Here is a 13,014-nt window from a genome sequence, read left to right as displayed (position 1 = left end):
TCTTTTACACAACACTGTTATTTCCTCATTGCAGAAACCCAAAGATGGAAGTGAAATTAATGCAAAATATTATTAATATCAGCTCAATTTGTGATTAATCAGCATTTTATTGAGTTTTGGTTTGAAATAAACACCATTCCGGTCAGTGGATGGTCGCTTATGGAAACCACATGGAACATTTACATTAGATAACTGGGAACTTTTTATCCCCATGAGGAAGACGGTCTTATGTCTGTGGGTCCTTGCACTCAACAACGTATGGTCTGAACACTTGTTGAGGTTTTATTTCTCCATCGTCCCTGATATTTGAGTAATGCTGACATGACTAAAGGAACAAAGACATACGATTCAACAGTTAATGAAGGTCAACGCAAGGAAACAGAAAGTGAAACAAAGCACAGAAGTTCAACATTTAGGGATTCCTCCCAAAACTCTGTTTTCCTCCGGTTTATTTGGAGAAAGAAACAGCAAAGATGTTCATCAACACCACGACAGAAAGAAAACTAAAAACATCAGCATCAAAAACGGAAAAAAAAAAAAACAAACAAAAACATCAGCCATCAAAAATGAAAAAAAAAAACCCATCAACATCAAAAATGGAAAAAAAACAACAAAAAAACATCAGCATTAAACGACCCCCCCCACCCCCACTAAAAAAACCCCCAAAAACATCCAAAACAGAAAAAAAGCACCAACGTCAGAAAAAAACATCGCAAAATCAGCAACAATTTGGTGTCGGTTTTGGCTTTGATATATAGTGTTTCTGTTGGTGTTATGTGTATTTATTGTGTATTTGTTGGTTTTCATGTGCATTTGTTGTGTTTTTGTTGTGTTATTTTTTGGTTTCATCTGTATTTGTTGTGTATTTGTGGGTTTCATCTGTATTTGTTGTGCTTTGGTCGGTTTCATGTGTATTTATTGTGTATTTTTTGGTTTCATCTGTATTTGTTGTGTATTTGTTGGTTTCATGTGTATTTGTTGTGTATTTGTTGCGCTTTGTCGGTTTCATGTGTATTTATTGTGTATTTTTTGGTTTCATGTGTATTTGTTGTGCATTTGTGTGTTTATGTTGGTTTTAAGTGTATGTGTTGTGTATTTGTTGTGTTTTGTGTTGTGTATTGTTGTGTTTTTGTTGGTTAGAAACTTATAAAGTTCAACTCTTGTAAACATGACTGAAGTCGTCTTAAACATTAGTACTTTAAATAAGTATAGTATTAAATATTCTAAATAGTACGTGACAAATATGAAAGACTTTTTTATCTTTAATAGTGACATAGTGAGTTTATCAGTTTATTTTCTCACCTTCATTCGTTCACTGTCGTCTGTATAAACAGCTAAAAGTCATTAATTATAAAAATGTTTTAAAACTGAGCTGAATATTTTTCGCTGTTTGAGGTTGAAATAAAACCAGAAGTGAGAAACCTTAAATTCGTGGAAATATTCAAACATTAATAAAACAGTCACTTCTCTGGCTTTAGCTTTGAGTGAATATTAATATATTTAGATCGTATTTATAATTTATACTTGTTCCTGTAACTGGTTTACATACAGCAGAAAAATGCAACAGTCAGTTGGTTTTAAAGGAACCGCATTAATGTGGTTTAAATTGAACAGATTGTTTTCAGTTTGTTCACGTTAATAATGAATCTTCTCAGTGCACCAGTTAGTCATGGAGTTCCTCAAGGTTCGGTTCTAGGACCAATACTGTTTATCTTATACAAGCTGCATAAATAAAATTGGATTGAATGATTGATTAATTAACTGATTTAACCTTCCATCGCTCCAAAACATATTATAATTTAATGTGAAAATGTTGATAGTCAAACATTTGAATAATGTGATTTATTTGCCAATTAAATTCTTTGACACTTCTAATATACTAGTCAACATTTGCTAGGGATCAGTTTTATGTTTGCACAATAATTGATGTTGTATAATATTTTGGGTGACTTCATATATTATGTGTGTACTTTGGCTAGTCATGTAAAGAAAATGGACCAAAAGGTAAAAAAACATAAATTTTTATTGCACTTTCAGGCAAAAGGGTGATACAACCCTAGAAATTAGACTTCACATCAATTACTCTTCCAATTTTGTTTTCACTGAAACCACTCAGAATGTTCTGAAAACACATACGGTGTGATGTCAATAATGTGTGTGGCCACCATCCGCATCGATAACAGACCTGCACCTTCTACGCATGCTAAGGATGAGGTGGGAAATCTGCTGCTGAGGGATAAGGGTTCCACTCCTCCAGAAGGGCATTTTCCAGCTCCCGTGCCGTATGTTGGAGGTTCTGTTGGGTCAAAGGATTCTGTTGGGTCTCTGTAAACTTAATTTGATTCTGATTTGAATTGATAAAGCACTTTGTGACTCTGTCTGTGAAAAGTGCTCTATAAATAAAATTTACTTTACTTACTTTACTTTACTTCTGTCTGGCACGAACACGGACCTGAAGCATATCCCAAATGTGTTCAATGGGACTGAGGTCCGGAGATCCTGATCCCTAGCAAATGTTGACTAGTATATTTAAACCTCTAAAACTTGTGAAAATGACTTTGATATCAGTGCAGAAACTTTAGGCCATGATCGTTCCTGTAAATAAAGCTTCTGAAAAATTATGTAAATACAGGTTTTTGGGTGTGTGAATTGCTTACCATCAGATATTTGTTCCAGTTTCCCTAAGTTTCCGTGTTACTGCAATCGTGACCACAAGAGGAAGAGCTGTGGTTTGGAAGGAAACGGGTCAAACGTGGACGATGAGTCTCATTCAGAGTCTGAACATCATCCACTTCACTGAGTCTGAGACCATCGACCATGAAACGGAGCCTCGTCCTGTCGCTGTTTCAGCTGTTCCAGCTGTTCCAGCTCATCACCGTCACACAGGTAAGGCAGGGCAGGGTTATTTCTGTGGCACATTTCATGTACAAGACAATTCAAAATGCTGTAAATAAAACATTAAAAGCATTACAGCAGGGAAGCAATAAACAGAAGAGGCATGAGGTAAAACTATGTGTCCATTATTTTAGAACGCCTTAAACTCAGCGTCTGCTGGACGGTCATGTTTTTGTGACTTGACATAAACCTGTGTTGTGTGTTTGTTTTTTGTTTGTTGTGTGTTTGTTTTTTGTTTGTTGTGTGTTTGTGTTTGTTGTGTGTTCATTTTTTGTTTGTTATGTGTTGTGTGTTTGTTTTTTGTTGTTGTGTGTTTGTTTTGTGTTTGTTGTGTGTGTTTGTTGTGTCTTTGTTTTGTGTTTGTGTTTGTTGTGTGTTCGTTTTTTTGTTTGTTGTGTGTATTTGTTGTGTGTTTGTTCTGTGGTTTTTGTTGTGTGTTTTGTGTTGTATATTTGTGTGTTTGTGTTTGCTGTGTGTTTGTTCTGTGGTTTTTGTTGTGTGTTTTGTGTTGTGTATTTTTATGTTTGTTGTGTGTTTGTTGTGTGGTTTTTGTTGTGTGTTTTGTGTTGTGTATTTGTGTGCTTGTTGTGTGTTTGTTCTGTCGTTATTGTGTGTTTTGTGTCGTGTATTTGTGTGTTTGTTCTGTGTTTGTTCTGTGTTTGTTTTGTGGTTTTTGTTGTGTGTTTTGTGTTGTGTATTTGTGTGTGTTTGCACTGTGGTTGTGTTTTGTGTTGTGTATTTGTGTGTTCGTGTTGTTTCAGTCGTCCGCTGACAGCTGTGTCTGTGAGCTGATAAACTCCCAGAAGCCTTTTCCTCATGACAGACTGAACACAGCGAAGGATGAAGCCTCCAGATGCAACAGAAACATCAGCTTAAAAATGGTAATTCACAAAGAATGGTGTTAAATCATGTTCGTTCAGGTTCTACGTTCAGACCAAAATGATCGGGTTGTGTCGTTGTTGTCATTGTTGTATTGCTGTTGTTATCGTTGTGCTGTTGTGTCGTCATGGTCGTCATGGTTTCAGTCTGCAGACATGGACACTCTCCTCCTGGCGTTGGACCGTCGTCTTCCTCAGATCCAGTCCGAAGTGTCGTTGCTGGAGGTCGAGGACGATCGTGACCTTTACGGACTCCTCAGCCTCGTGGTCATCGAGAACGAACTGTTGGAGATCACGCAGATCCTGGAGAAACTCAACGGGTCGACCGAGGGACACCAGCGCCTCACCGCCAACACCCAACAACAGGTAGAGTCAAACCGACGCCGCCTTCAGTGCTCAGGAATCATGGGAAATAAACCCTAAAACTGTCTGTAATGTGTCAGATCATGCACATCAAAGAAGAACTGAAGGATCTGCAGGAGCTCGACACCATGGAAGTGGTGAAACGACAACAGGCCAACCAGCGCCTGAAGAGGGACCTGGACCAGTGTAGGAACGGCCTCCGCACAAAGGCCCCAACCACCAGCCCCCCCCCAGGTACTGCACATGCACCCTGTAACCCCCACTATTATGGTGGACACTACTGATGTTAGCATTAGCATGAGTTGAATTCTATGGTCTGTCTGCTAGCCGCTAATTAGCTCAGGTAGCCGTTATTAGGGTGTTTGTACATTTAGACTGGGCGGGGTTTATAATGACACTGGTGGAGGATGTGGACGGAGTTTAGTATGACATCAGTAGTGGATGTGGGCGGGGATTATTATGACTCTGTAATGGATGTGGGCGGGGTTTATTTTAACTGTGGTGGATATGGGCGGGGTTTAGTATAAACTGGTAGTGAATGTGGGTGGGGTTTATTATGACTGGTGGGCGGGTTTATTATGACTGACATTGGATGTGGGCGTGGTTTATTATGACTGACATTGGATGTGGGTGGGGTTTATTATGTCTGTAGTGGATGTGGGAGGGGGTTTAATATATCTGGTAGTGGATGTGGGTGGGGTTTCTTATGACTGGCAGTGGATGTGGGTGGGGTTTATTATGACTGGCATTGGACGTGGGTGGGGTTTAATATATCTGGGAGTGAATGTGGGAGGGGTTTCTTATATCTGGTAGTGGATATGGGTGGGGTTTCTTATGACTGGCAGTGGATGTGGGCGTGGTTTATTATGACTGTCAGTGGGTGTGGGAGGGGTTTAACATATCTGGGAGTGGATGTGGGAGGGGTTTAATATATACGGCAGTGGATGTGGATGGGGTTTCTTATGACTGGCAGTGGATGTGGGCGGGGTTTATTATGACTGGCATTGGATGTGGGTGGGGTTTACTATATCTGGGAGTGGATGTGGGTGGGGTTTAATATATCTGGGAGTGAATGTGGGAGGGGTTTCTTATAACTGGTAGTGGATGTGGGAGGGGTTTCTTATGACTGGCAGTGGATGTGGGTGGGGTTAACATATCTGGGAGGGGATGTGGGAGGGTTTAATATATCCGGCAGTGGATGTGGGTGGGTTTCTTATGACTGGCAGTAGATGTGGGTGAGGTTTCTTATGTCTGTAGTGGATGTGGGTGGGGTTTCTTATGTCTGTAGTGGATGTGGGCGGGGTTTATTATGACTGGCATTGGATGTGGGCGGGGTTTATTATGACTGGCATTGGATGTGGGTGGGGTTTCTTATGTCTGTAGTGGATGTGGGTGGGGTTTCTTATGTCTGTAGTGGATGTGGGCGGGGTTTATTATGACTGGCATTGGATGTGGGCGGGGTTTATTATGACTGGCATTGGATGTGGGTGGGGTTTCTTATGTCTGTAGTGGATGTGGGTGGGGTTTCTTATGTCTGTAGTGGATGTGGGCGGGGTTTATTATGACTGGCATTGGATGTGGGTGGGGTTTCTTATGTCTGTAGTGGATGTGGGTGGGGTTTCTTATATCTGTAGTGGATGTGGGTGGGGTTTCTTATGTCTGCAGTGGATGTGGGTGGGGTTTCTTATGGTGGCTGTTTGGCTGTTTCAGGATTACTGATTCCTTTTCGGTTCTTTCCTGTTGCAGGTTTGTGTCCCTACGGTCGGTTCATGAACGTTTCCGGACCCCGGGTCTTCACGGCAGGAGAATATCCAGGCAGTTTTAAATATGGAGCCTGGGGTCGCGACCCTAAACCGGACCCAGGAAAGGAGCACTGGTACTGGATGGTACCGATGGCCTCCAGTAACAGATACGCCCACTACGTCCGACGCTACAGCAGCCTGAGCTCACTGATAGTCGGCGTTAGCACTCCAGGTAAACAACTGACGGAACACGAGGTTGAACTGCAAACGTTCCAGATTAAAGAAATAAGACTTTAGGGTAAGGGTTAGGGTTAGGGAACTGGCTCAGAAAAGTCTGGGATGCTTTCTGTTGTATCTGAGCAAACCCTTTTTTTGTACCATTTTGACTGAGATTGACAATATTAATATTGTAATATATCAATGATGTTAAAATCATTTTAGTTTAGGTTCCACATTCACACCAATATGATCTAAAGTGGATCAGAACCAGAAAAATAATAACAGAATTATCTATAAATAATGACAAATACAAAAAAAGTAAAATTACATGATTAGCATTTAACATTTGACCTAACCCAAAAATAACAATGCATATTAACCAATGTGTGTTAATCACTGTCATATGTCAGGATGAAAAATACAAAAAATAACGAATACAATTTTTATGGATATAAAAAAAGTCTGTGGTATCAAAAAATATGGTTTGTTTCCATTACAAACGTGGCATTTAAAGGGTTAAAAATATGGCAGTTATTGAGTATTTGGTATTTTTGTGTATGGCTCAAGCTGATAAAATACAAAAGTATGTTAAAAAAAAAAAAAAAAAAAAAAGTTAAAAACAAACTATCCGAAAAACATTTTGACATTACTACGACACTGTGCAGATTAGGTGTTTTTGGTGTTTAGAAGGACGTCTATAGGTCGGATACCAGAGGGTTAATATTAAGGTAAAACACCGCTAACAGCACGTTTATGAAAATGACCGTTTTTGGTCAGAGTTGTTGCAGTTTTATGTCTAACAGCTGTCTGTGTGTTCTGTCTGTGTTTAATATGTGTGTTACTGCGTACCATCAGTGCTCTGTTGTTCTTCCAGGTAACGTCATGATCCACAGCTCCAACCCGACCACCAACACCGTCCAGGGTCCAAATGTGGTGATGTACGGAGAGGCCTTGTATTACAACGCTACAACCGGGACGCTGTCTGCCGCTTCAACCTCACCACCAAAACCATCAGCGACCTGCAGTTACCCAGAGGAACCAGGTAGATCAAACCCAGAGGAACCAGGTAGATCAAACCCCCAAAGGAACCAGGTGGATCAAACCCCCAATGGAACCACGTAGATCAAACCCCCCCAAAGGAACCAGGTAGATCAACCCCAGAGGAACCAGGTAGATCAAACTCCCAGAGGAACCAGGTAGATCAAACCCTAAAGGAACCAGGTAGATCAAACCCCCAGAGGAACCAGGTAGATCAAACCCCAAAGAGAAACCAGGTGGATCAACCCTAAAGGCACAGGTGGATCAAACCCCCAAGGAACCAGGTAGATCAAACCCCAAAGGAACCAGGTATGTGAAGCCCCAAAGGAACCAGGTAGATCAAACCCCCAAAGGAACCAGGTAGATCAAACCCCAAAGGAACCAAGTAGATCAGACCCCAAAGGAACTGGGTAGATCAGACCCCCAAAGGAACCAGGCAGATCAAACCCCAGAGGAACCAAGTAGATCAGACCCAAAGGAACCGGGTAGATCAGACCCCCAAAGGAACCAGGCAGATCAAACCCCAGAGGAACCAGGTAGATCAAACCCCAAAGGAACCAAGTAGATCAGACCCCAAAGGAACCGGGTAGATCAGACCCCCAAAGGAACCAGGCAGATCAAACCCCCAAAGGAACCAGGAAATTTAGACTTTGAATTTTAAATTAATTTTTAAAAATAGTATCAAAGTTCCTTTCCTTCTCATGGTCCATATTTTGATGGTTTATCACATGTAAATTGTTCCAGATATCAGTATAGTTCCTACTGATCACCGATAGAAGTCATATGTGGACTTTGATGGATTAGTTGAGTTCTCCCCCTGTGAAAGTCCCGCCCACTTCTATAGTTAGATTGATCTGCATCCAGACCACAGGACTGGAACATAGAGACAGAACCTGAAGACCTCACACATTCAACTGGGGATTCATTTTCTTCTGTGATTTTCATTTCAATCCTAATCTTGAAGTTTCAGATGAAAGTCAGATTGGTTTGCTGTTGAATGTGTAAACAGTTCTCGTAGAACGTGTAACTGTTTGTGTTCTGCAGGTTTAACAACAAGGCGAACTACTGTCACCTGGAGGAATGTTACCCGTTCACCGACCTGGACCTGGCCACAGACGAGTCCGGCGTCTGGGTCATCTACACCACCAACGACAACTTCGGTAACCTGGTTCTGTCCAAGATCGAGGAGGGCAACCCGCTGAAGCTGGGCCAAACCTTGCAGACGTCTGTCTACAAACAGGCCGTGACCAACGCCTTCATGGCGTGCGGCGTCCTCTACGTCACGCGCTACGTCAACAGAGACCAGGAGGAGATCTTCTATTCTCTAGACACGGTGACCGGGGACGAAAACTTCAACGTCGGCATAATTTTCCACAAGGTGCTTCCCAACATCCTCGCCTTGAACTACAGCCCCGTGGACCAGATGCTCCACGCCTACTGCGACTCCACATGGTGTCCTACAAAGTCCTGTTTGAGTAAACCACCACCGCTTCAACCAAAAAGTACTAACACCGCTAACAAATTACAAATGTGACTGTCAGGTACATTCTTTATGCATTTACACATTGTTAAAAGGAAATGAGGGGAAAATTAATAAAAATGCAGTGAAAATTCAATCGTCTTCTTTTAATGCTCATTATCTGTCACATATGACACGGCTGAAACTTTGAGGATCATTATTGTGAAAAAAATATTGTGAAATAAATGTATACCTTTCATGCAGTGTCTTGTGTTGAATTCATTGGAAAAATGTGTAGTTTCAGAATAGAACATCCAAAAATGTGTATGACTTGTCCTTGTGTGACTTTTTCACATGATGTTTGCTGAAAAGTGGGCAAAAATTACCCTTTTTCAGTGACAATAATTTGAAAACCCATGTTAATCTTGTTGCTGCTTGCAAATGTTCATTGAACTTGCTACCTTTTAGCTTTAGAAGAACAGCTTACGGTCTGGCCTTTGAATGAGGATCAGTTTCAGTGATTTCAGTTCAAAGTCAATGACGTCAGATCAGCCAGTTCCTCAGAAGACGTCCTGGGACCATTTTGTTTGGATTTTTTGGCTTCTAGGTAAGAATTGGACTTATAATTCTGTATGTAGAGTTGATATGATCATAAATCTGTCTGTATTATACACCATTCTCTTTCTTTTCTGTTGTGAATAGAGCATTACCCAACAATTAAGTCTACTCTAATATTAGATCAGTAAAATTATTACTTTTACTCACCCTACCCCCATCAGTTTTTAGTTTGTGAAAAAAAAATACATACCATTGTAAAAAAACAAACTTGTATTCACTCAATTTTCAATATCTAGCCTCCAAAATGTAATCAATTATGCCCACCTACATGCCCACCTATGCCAAGCTACAATTAGTTTATATATTTAGGCCCATTTACTTTCCTAAGTGAGATCAGGTTTTTTTTACAACCAAATTTTCATATTGGTTTTTGAAACTGGCCCACCACGTATTAGATTTGGACTTGCTTGTCAATGTTGAAGCCAATTTAAGCAGCGAGCAACACTTTAGGAAGGCTATATAGATCAATTTATAGCACTGGTCTACAATTTTTTAGAGATGATTTGCTTCAGAGATTAAATGTGCGAAATGTTACGTATTTTAATAAGATTAATTGGAAAATAAATGACAAAAGTGCCGGGTTGGTGATGTTTTCAAGGTATATGATAAGTGTTATTACACATATATATTGGTTTATGTACATTTATATAATGGTTTTATAAATCTTCCACTAAATAGAACTTGTAAAGTGAATGTATTCTAATGTGCAGACAGTGTTTGGAAGTAGATCTTGTAGCTCTGAGACAAATATTCCTTTTGAGTCAAACCCATTCTCTCGTTAAATCTTGAATTTCACATTTTGACCCAAGGCTGTATCTTGGAAACTTCAGCAACCAGCATTTTTTGACTTGACTTTTCTTTATCAGTGACTCTCATGTGGTAAAATTTCATTACTTTTATTCTGGAAGCATTTTCCTTGTAGACCAGTGTAGTTAAACTAATAAAACAACTCTTACACATGTTATGGACTAATGCCTAATGATATATTTTTTTAAATTTCTGACTGACTGAACAGAGCTAAGATGCCAAGACGCAAGCCATCCAGGGGTGGAGGACGGAAGGCCTCTGGGGAGGATTCAAAGCTCACAGATAAAGAGAAGAAAGCATGTATGTTTGATTTTTGACAGAAATTAAATGGTTAATCAAGTAGTGCACAAGGTTATAATAGTTTCGGATTTTTCATTATAGTTTAGTTTTATTTAGTTTTGAATTTTCTTTCTAATTCAGTTAGTTTTAATTCATTTTTAGAGCAGGTTTGCTAGTTTTTATTAGTTTTAGTTTTTTTTCTAATGTTTAGTTTTAGTGTTAGTTTTAGTTTTGTGTATCTTTTCTCTTCTTCTCGTCGTATTTAAATAAATCCCGTACAGGACTCTGCTGCTTTCTCCCAACTTCTAGTCTCCATGTTTCCAGGTAGAGCTGGGACCAGAAGACGACTGGAAACCACAAGTGAACACAAGTGACAGGACTGTTGCTTTAGGAAATAAATCGATTTCGTATCAATCCGACATTGACAAAGATGAAAACGAAGGGAATTTTAACCATAATTTTATACGTTTTAGTTAGTTTTGTAAACACACAATACAGTTTCAGTTGGTTATCATTTTTTTCTTTTAATTATAGTTTTTATTTATATCAGTTAACAAAATGCTTTTTCAATTCTAGTTTTCGTCATTTCGTTAACGATAATAACCTTGGTATTTCATAGGCAAAATTTCATGTTTTTTTGTTTCAACCTTGCGTCAATAAAGGCTCAGTGATTTGAAAACCACAAAAGATTTTGCTTAAATGATTTCAGATTCAGATTCCTGAGAAAATTTGACCCTAAACTGATATATTTTCAGTCCATAACCAAGAACTTGAATTTTTGCCCTTAATGTCACTAAAATGCAACTCAAACCTTGAACTTCGTCATATGAAGACGAGCGTTGGATCAACCTGTGAATAAACACATTCAAACTTTGACTAACACTGGGTTACAAAAAATGTTTTTTGCAAGTTGTCTAGGTTTTTTCAACTGAATTAGGACCATTTTGCACCGCTGAATCCAAAAATGACATCTCTCTTTTCTCAATCAGGTCAGGTTTTTTTTGCTAATTTGATTTTGAAAAATTTGATCTTCTCACAAAATTGATGACATTTTTGTGACTTTATCAGTGGATTTTTTATATAGTTCTCACCCAAAATAGGTTTTAAGAGAAAAAAAATTATTTTCTAACAGGATTCCTGTTAGGTACAATGGTGTATTCAGCGCAGATGTAGCAGAATACGTCAGGCTTATTTTTGCAAGATCTTCTAGTCGAAGCCATTTCATTCACCTGTAATATTAAAAAAGCCATTAATCATAAATTGGCAAAAGTAAAATCTTCAGAACTCGTTTATTGCAAGAAATATGAAACAATTTTGTATCATATGATGTGAAACTGCCCATAAATGTAAGCAAAAATGTTTTTAAAAAGCCAATATGTAGCATAGTTCAGAAAGTTGACCTGATTGAGCAAAATTAATGTGATTTTTGGATTCAGCACACCAAAATGATCCTAAATCAGCTCAAAAAACTTCGACAATAAATTTGTTGTTGACCAGTGTAATAGAAGGTGAGTGGATTCATCAACAGTCTGGATAAGAAAAGACTAGATTTAGACGCTTCAACTTTGACATAAAGTCTTTTATTGTTACTTGATCAGTACATGGACATAGACAGATTATTCATATATGTATTTATATAGAATTATCTTTAAACTTTACAGTACACGTCTGAATGAGTCCTTCTACTGCTGTGAACAGAAATGGAAGACTCCCACAATATGAAACCACCCAAACCAGAAAAAAAAACAACTTATTGCTCAATAGAAATCAATCATAATGGCAGTAAGAAGTAGAATAGTAGTAGTTACACATGAACCAATATCATTATATCAAGATGAGGGTACACCCTAATGTCCTATAAAAAGAGAAACTCGAGGGAAGAAGAACAAAAATACACTGAAGTTTATGATCACGATACAGTGTTAGTGTTCAGTTTGGGGAAACCTGGTCTTCAAATAAAACGTATCTACAAGAACGAGGAGGACGAGGTCTGGAAGGAGGAATGAAGGAACGAAAGAAGGAAGGATGGAAGGAGGAGGATGACGATACTGAACAACACAAGTACATTCCGGAGCCCCCAGGCAGGTCGAGAAGAGGTCAGAAAATATCGAAAACGACGTGGAAATTACCGAAGGATGACTGGATACCAACTCTACGAGCAAAGGATCATTAATAACGTTTTAAACCAGGTTTGATTGACTCGTCCGTCATTTCATCATCATTTATCATCATTTTATCATCTTTTCCACCCACAAGAACTTTCTCAAAACCTCAACGAGTTTCCGCCGGAAACTTTCCTCGACCCCAAACTTCCCCCAATTAAAGTAGGTGGATTCGACTTTTACACATTCATGGAATTCTTGGGGACGACTGGAAACGGCGGAGTCTGAATAAATTGAACAGAACTTCAAAACGGTGGAAACATAAAACCACACAGATGAAGAGGAATTCATTTACCAGGAGCATCAAAGTCCCTGTGAATGTTGGTGGAAAAGGGTCTTCAGTGTCTCCGATAATTCAACCAGTTCAGTCAAAGTTCATCTCTCTCCACATTCGATGACCTAAAACATTCATGAATTCGCTGTTTGAGTCCAGAATCTCTCTCTGAGCTTCGTTAAAACCTTTTAACATCGACGTCGAGGCTTAAACTTGACGTTTCTTGTCGTCGTCTCAGCTTCTTCTGTTCTAAACCGGAACCTTAACGACACTTGTGGTC

At 39.3% G+C, this 13,014-nt stretch overlaps 1 pseudogene; it reads left to right on the top strand.

Moving 5' to 3' along the window:
- Positions 1-2,747: 2,747 nt before the first annotated feature.
- On the top strand, positions 2,748-8,751 carry LOC115420741 (olfactomedin-4-like; annotated as a pseudogene).
- Positions 8,752-13,014: the final 4,263 nt, after the last annotated feature.

This window comes from Sphaeramia orbicularis, chromosome 6 (assembly GCF_902148855.1).
Source record: "Sphaeramia orbicularis chromosome 6, fSphaOr1.1, whole genome shotgun sequence".
Taxonomy (NCBI): Eukaryota; Metazoa; Chordata; class Actinopteri; order Kurtiformes; family Apogonidae; genus Sphaeramia; species Sphaeramia orbicularis.
This window is presented reverse-complemented; position numbering and strand designations above follow the sequence as displayed.